Raw genomic sequence first — 7,683 nt, 5'->3', positions numbered from 1 at the left:
GAACTCAATACATTCTAGTTGCTCTCTCACGTAAAGAGCAACTCCACCACCTCGCTTTGCTGACCTATCTTTCCTAAAAAGGACATAGCCATCCATGACCACATTCCAGTCATGTGAACTGTCCCACCATGTCTCTGTAATTGCCACTAGATCATAACCTTTAGCCCGCACACAGACTTCTAACTCCTCCTGTTTATTCCCCATGCTGCGTGCATTGGTGTACAGGCATTTCAGGGAGCCAGTCCTAGTACCCTTTTTCCCCTGCGGGACAGGGTCTAAAAAGCTATCCTTTCCCACAAGTGAAACAAGAGATTGATAGTCCTCCTTAGCCCGCCATCCTTCAATCCCTAGCATGTTCCTCTTGGGCTTGTCCCCAACAGGCCCAGTTAAATCCCCTCCCCCCTTCCTAACTAGTTTAAAGCCCTGTCAATAAGCCCTGCTAACTCCTGCCCCAAAACCCTTTTTCTTCTCTGGGACTGGTGTATCCCGCCTGTCACCAGCAAACCAGGTGTCCCATACAGCAGCCCGTGACTGAAAAACCCAAACCCCTGCCTTTGGCACCAGTCACGTAGCCATACATTAACCTGCAGAGTCTTCTTATATATCCCTTCACCCTCGCTTGCAGCAGGTATGGAGGCAAACACCACTTGCGCTCCAGACCCTTTAACCAGCCGTCCCAGGGCCCTGTAGTCTCTCTTCATTGCCCTTACGTTCCTCGTAATAATTTCGTCACTGCCAACCTGAAAAACCAGCAGCGGGTAGTAGTCAGACGGCTGCACCAGTTCAGAGAGTTTCTTTTTAACATCTCTAATCCGAGCCCCAGGCAGGCAGCAGACCTCCCTGTGGGGTGGATCCGGTTGACAAATGGGCCCTTCTGTTCCCCTCAGAAGGGAGTCACCCACCACAATTACTCTTCTTTTCTTCTTGGTTGGGGAAGTTCTGAGGCATGTGGGTGAATGACTAGCCCTGGGTGACTCACTAGATAGATTTGCCTCACCATCTCCATTCACCTGGCCCTGAATTTCCAAGACCTCGTACCTGTTATTCAAGGGCAATTGGGAGGGAGGAAGGGATTGTGAGGGTTTTCGCTTACCTCTCTGAGGAGGAACCTCCCTCCATCCATCCTTGTCCATTAAGCTCTCTCATTCTGTCTGATGGTAGGAGGGAAGGGGATCCATAGCTTGTTGAACCACTTCCCTCTGCCATTGCCTTAAGGTGTGGTTCCACCAATCTATTTCACTTTCACACTCTCTAATGGCTCTCAACCTTTCTACCTCCTCCCTCAGTTCAGCCACCTGCCTGAGCAGGTCATTTATTTGCTCACAGCGAACACAAGCAGTGTCACTGGCTGCCTCCAATACAAGTGCCAGGCTCAGGCATTCGCTGCTATCCACTGTGTCTCCCGGTGCCACAATAAAGAATACCTGCTTGTCAGCTTGAAAACTTTGTTGGCAAGTTTGTTCCTGGAGTTTTGTCTGAATCATAAATTGTAATCTGAAACGCTAAGTTCTCCTTCGAAACGCTAAGTTCTGCATTGAAACGCTAATGTCTGCATTGAAACAGTAAGTTGTAATATGAAACCCTAAGTTCTCCTTTGAAATGGTAAGTTCTGCATTGAAACGCTAAGGACTGCATTGAAACAGTAAGTTGTAATCTGAAACGCTAAGTTCTACATTGAAACGCTAAGTTCTACATCGAAACGCTAAGTTCTGCATTGAAACGTTAATGTCTGCATTGTAACAATAAGTTCTCCTTTGAAACGCTAAGTTATGCATTGAAACGCTGATGTCTGCATTGAAACAATAAGTTGTAATCAGAAACGCTAAGTTCTGCACTGAAACGCTAAGCTCTGCATTAAAACAGTAATTTCAGCATTGAATCGCTAAGTTCTGCTTTGAAATGATGAGTTCTGAATGATACTGTTCTGCTTTGAAATGGTAAGTTCTTACATGAATCGCTTAGCTCTGCAATGAAACACTAAATTCTGCTTTGAAAAGGTACGTTCTGCATTGAAAGGTGAAGTTCTGAATTGAAACGCTAATGTCTGCATTGAAACAATAAGTTATAATTTAAAACGCTAAGTTCTGCAATGAAAGACTAAGATCTGCATTGAAAGACTAAGTTCTGCTTTGAAACGGTATGTTCTGCTTTGAAAAGATACATTTTGCATTGAAACTCTAAGGTCTCCAGTGAAACAATAAGTTCTGCACTGAAACGCTAAGATCTGCATTGAAACACTAAGTTCTGCTTTCAAACACTAAGGTCTGCATCGAAACAGCAAGTTGTCCTTTGAAACGCTAAGTTATGCATTGAAACGCTGATTTCTGCATTGAAACACTTTTTTTTTTTAATCTGAAACACTAAAGTCTACATTGAAACGCAAAGTTCTGCATTGAAACGCTAACTTCTGCATTCCAATGGTAAGTTCTGAATTGAAACGCTTAGTTCAGCATGGAAAAGATTGGTTCTGCATTGAAACACTAAAGTTCTACATTGAAACGCTAAGCTCTGCATTGAAACGCTAAGTTCTGCATTGAAACACTAAGTTCTGCTTTGACACGGTACATTTTGCATTGAAACGCTAAGTTCCACATTGAAATGCTAAGTTCCGCATTGAAACACTAAGTTCTGCACTGTAACGCTAAGTTGTGCATTGAAACGTTAATGTCTGCATTGAAACAAAAAGTTCTGCATTGAAAGGCTAAGTTCTGCATTGAAACGCTATCTCTGCATTGAAGCGCTATGTTCTGCATTGAAACGCTAAGTTCTGCATTGAAACGCTAAGTTTTGCATTGAAACGGTAAGTTATCACTTGTAACGCTAAGCTCTGCAATGAAACGCTAAGCTCTGCATTGAAACACTAAATTCGGCTTTGAAAAGGTACGTTCTGCGTTGAAAGGCGAAGGCATGCATTGAAACGCTAATGTCCGCATTGAAACAATAAGTTCTAATTTGAAACGCTAAGTTTTTCAATGAAAAAATACGTTCTGCATTGAAAGACTCCTCTCTGCTTTGAAACGGTATGTTCTGCTTTGAAACAGTACATTCTGCATTGAGACGGTAAGTTCTCACTTGAAACGCTAAGCTCTGCATTGAAACACAGAATTCTGCTTTGAAAAGGTACGTTCTGCATCGAAAGGCGAAGTTCTGCATTGAAACGCTACGTTCTGCTTTGAAATGAATAAGATCTGCATTGAAAGGCTAAGTTCTCCATTGAAATGCTATGTTTTGCATTGAAACACTATGTTATGCATTCAAAGGCTAAGCTCTGCATTGAAACACTAAGTTCTGCTTTGATACAGTAATTTCTGAATTGAAAAGCTTAGTTCTGCATTGAAATTCTAAAGTTCTACATTGGAAAGCTAAGCTCTGCATTGAAACGCTAAGTTCTGCACTGAAACTCTAAGTTCTGCTTTGAAACGGTACATTTTGCATTGAAACGCTAAGTTCCGCGTTGAAATGCTAACTTCCACATTGAAACACTAAGTTCTGCATTGAATCGCTACTTTCTGCATTGAAACGCTAAGTTCCGCATTGAAACAGTAATTTCTGCATTAAAGCGCTAAGTTCTGCTTTGAAACGGTAAATTCTCACTTGAAATGCTAAGTTCTGCTTTGAAATTGTAAGTTCTCACTTGAAAAACTAAGCTCTGCAATGAAACGCTAAGCTCTCCATTGAAACACTAAATTCTGCTTTGAAAAGGTACGTTATGCATTGAAACGCGAATGTCTGCATTGAAACAATAAGTTCTAATTTGAATCGCTAAGTTCTGCTATGAAAGACTAAGTTCTGCATTGTCACACTGATTTCTGAATTGAAACGGTAAGTTCTCCCTTGAAAGGCTAAGCTCTGCATTGAAACTCTCTGTTCTGCATTGAAACGCTAAGTTCTGCATTGAAGCCATAATTTCTGCATTGAAACGCTAAGTTCTGCTTTGAAATGGTAAGTTCTGCTTTGAAACGCTAAGCTCTGCAATGAAACGCTAAGCTCTCCATTGAAACACTAAATTCTGCTTTGAAAAGGTACGTTCTGCATTGAAAGGCGAAGTTCTGCATTGAAACGCTAATGGCTGCATTGAAACAGTAAGTTCTAATTTGAAACGCTAAGTTCTGCAATGAAAGACTAATATCTGCATTGAAAGACTAAGTTCTGCTTTGAAACGGTGCATTCTACATTCAAACTCCAAGTTGTGCATTGAAACATTAAAGTTCTACATTGAAATGCTAAGGTCTGCATTGAAACTGTAAGTTCTCCTTTGAAACGCTCAGTCCTGCATTGAAACGTTAATGTCTGCATTGAAACAATAAGTTCTAATTTGAAACGCTAAGTTCTGCAATGAAAGACTAAGTTCTGCATTGTCACACTAATTTCTGAATTGAAACGGTAAGTTCTCATATGAAACGCTAAGCTCTGCATTGAAAAGCTAAGCTCTGCATTGAAAGACTAAGTTCTGCTTTGAAACGGTAATTTCTGCGTTGAAACGCTACGTTCTCCATTGAAATGCTTTTTTCTGCGTTGAAACGTTAATTTCTACATTGTAACGCTAATTTCTGCATTGAAACAGTAAGTGTAACAAGGGGGACAGAAAAATCACAAAATGGAATATATAAACCTTTAGAATCAGTTTTAAGTAATGTTAAGTTTGATGGCTTTGTAACAGAAGCAATGGAAAATCACTAAAGTGCATGATACATTGAAAAAAATATAGAGTGCAGCTAGAGAACACACTGAGCATTCTTGTAGAAGATAAATTGTTATAGTTGACAGAGTTTTAAGAAAAACAGTCTAGAGGAACAGGACACAGGGATAAGGAGTAACTGGGAATGGCAGGTGTCCAGCGTGGGCTACAGTTAAACTAACCGATAAGTAGGAGGATAGGAGGATTATTATGTCTCCTGTGCTAAGGAACCAATTAAACTGGTATGAGCATCTACTGCGCGTGCTCCAAAGGCTGCCAGAAGTAATGAAGATTGTTGGAAGAAGTAAACGACCCTCAGAGACCACCACCACAATTCTGTACGCATGCGGGGAACTTTCTGGAAAATGACGTTATGTATGTATGCCCAGGGACTATATAAGGACAGCTTGTGGAGCAACAGGGAGACACACGTCAGGAGGAGCTATCCACTGTGTCTCCCGGCGCCGCAATAAAGAATACCTGCTTGTCAGCTTGAAAACTTTGTTGGCAAGTTTGTTCCTGGAGTTTTGTCTGAATCATAAGTTGTAATCTGAAACGCTAAGTTCTCCTTTGAAACGCTAAGTTCTGCATTGAAACGCTAATGTCTGCATTGAAACAGTAAGTTGTAATCTGAAACCCTAAGTTCTCCTTTGAAATGGTAAGTTCTGCATTGAAACGCTAAGGACTGCATTGAAACAATAAGTTGTAATCTGAAACGCTAAGTTCTACATTGAAACGCTAAGTTCTACATCGAAACGCTAAGTTCTGCATTGAAACGTTAATGTCTGCATTGTAACAATAAGTTCTCCTTTGAAACGCTAAGTTATGCATTGAAACGCTGATGTCTGCATTGAAACAATAAGTTGTAATCAGAAACGCTAAGTTCTGCACTGAAACGCTAAGCTCTGCATTAAAACAGTTAGTACTGAATTGAAACGCTATGTTCTGCATTGAAACGCTAAGTAGTGCATTGGAACTCTAAAGTTCTACATTGAAACACTAATTTCTGCATTGAAACGCCAAGTTCTGCATTGAAAGGTACATTCAGCATTGAAACGCTCTGTTCCACATTGAAACGCTAAGTTCTTCATTGAAAGGTACATTCTGCATTGAAACACTCTGTTCTGCATTGAAACGCTACGTTCTGCTTTGAATTGAAAAAGATCTGCATTGAAAGGATAAGGCGTGCATTGAAACGCTAAGTTCTCCATTGAAACGCTATGTTTTGCATTGAAACACTAAAGTTCTACATTGAAACGCTAAGCTCTGCATTGAAACGCTAAGTTCTGCATTGAAACACTAAGTTCTGCTTTGACACGGTACATTTTGCATTGAAACGCTAAGTTCCACATTGAAATGCTAAGTTCCGCATTGAAACACTAAGTTCTGCACTGTAACGCTAAGTTGTGCATTGAAACGTTAATGTCTGCATTGAAACAAAAAGTTCTGCATTGAAAGGCTAAGTTCTGCATTGTCACACTAATTTCTGAATTGAAACGGTAAGTTCTCATATGAAACGCTAAGCTCTGCATTGAAAAGCTAAGCTCTGCATTGAAAGACTAAGTTCTGCTTTGAAACGGTAATTTCTGCGTTGAAACGCTACGTTCTCCATTGAAATGCTTTTTTCTGCGTTGAAACGTTAATTTCTACATTGTAACGCTAATTTCTGCATTGAAACAGTAAGTGTAACAAGGGGGACAGAAAAATCACAAAATGGAATATACAAACCTTTAGAATCAGTTTTAAGTAATGTTAAGTTTGATGGCTTTGTAACAGAAGCAATGGAAAATCACTAAAGTGCATGATACATTGAAAAAAATATAGAGTGCAGCTAGAGAACACACTGAGCATTCTTGTAGAAGATAAATTGTTATAGTTGACAGAGTTTTAAGAAAAACAGTCTAGAGGAACAGGACACAGGGATAAGGAGTAACTGGGAATGGCAGGTGTCCAGCGTGGGCTACAGTTAAACTAACCGATAAGTAGGAGGATAGGAGGATTATTATGTCTCCTGTGCTAAGGAACCAATTAAACTGGTATGAGCATCTACTGCGCGTGCTCCAAAGGCTGCCAGAAGTAATGAAGATTGTTGGAAGAAGTAAACGACCCTCAGAGACCACCACCACAATTCTGTACGCATGCGGGGAACTTTCTGGAAAATGACGTTATGTATGTATGCCCAGGGACTATATAAGGACAGCTTGTGGAGCAACAGGGAGACACACGTCAGGAGGAGCTATCCACTGTGTCTCCCGGCGCCGCAATAAAGAATACCTGCTTGTCAGCTTGAAAACTTTGTTGGCAAGTTTGTTCCTGGAGTTTTGTCTGAATCATAAGTTGTAATCTGAAACGCTAAGTTCTCCTTTGAAACGCTAAGTTCTGCATTGAAACGCTAATGTCTGCATTGAAACAGTAAGTTGTAATCTGAAACCCTAAGTTCTCCTTTGAAATGGTAAGTTCTGCATTGAAACGCTAAGGACTGCATTGAAACAATAAGTTGTAATCTGAAACGCTAAGTTCTACATTGAAACGCTAAGTTCTACATCGAAACGCTAAGTTCTGCATTGAAACGTTAATGTCTGCATTGTAACAATAAGTTCTCCTTTGAAACGCTAAGTTATGCATTGAAACGCTGATGTCTGCATTGAAACAATAAGTTGTAATCAGAAACGCTAAGTTCTGCACTGAAACGCTAAGCTCTGCATTAAAACAGTTAGTACTGAATTGAAACGCTATGTTCTGCATTGAAACGCTAAGTAGTGCATTGGAACTCTAAAGTTCTACATTGAAACACTAATTTCTGCATTGAAACGCCAAGTTCTGCATTGAAAGGTACATTCAGCATTGAAACGCTCTGTTCCACATTGAAACGCTAAGTTCTTCATTGAAAGGTACATTCTGCATTGAAACACTCTGTTCTGCATTGAAACGCTACGTTCTGCTTTGAATTGAAAAAGATCTGCATTGAAAGGCTAAGGCGTGCATTGAAACGCTAAGTTCTCCAT

Source organism: Lathamus discolor, unplaced genomic scaffold (assembly GCF_037157495.1).
Source record: "Lathamus discolor isolate bLatDis1 unplaced genomic scaffold, bLatDis1.hap1 Scaffold_70, whole genome shotgun sequence".
NCBI lineage: Eukaryota > Metazoa > Chordata > Aves > Psittaciformes > Psittacidae > Lathamus > Lathamus discolor.
This window is presented reverse-complemented; position numbering follows the sequence as displayed.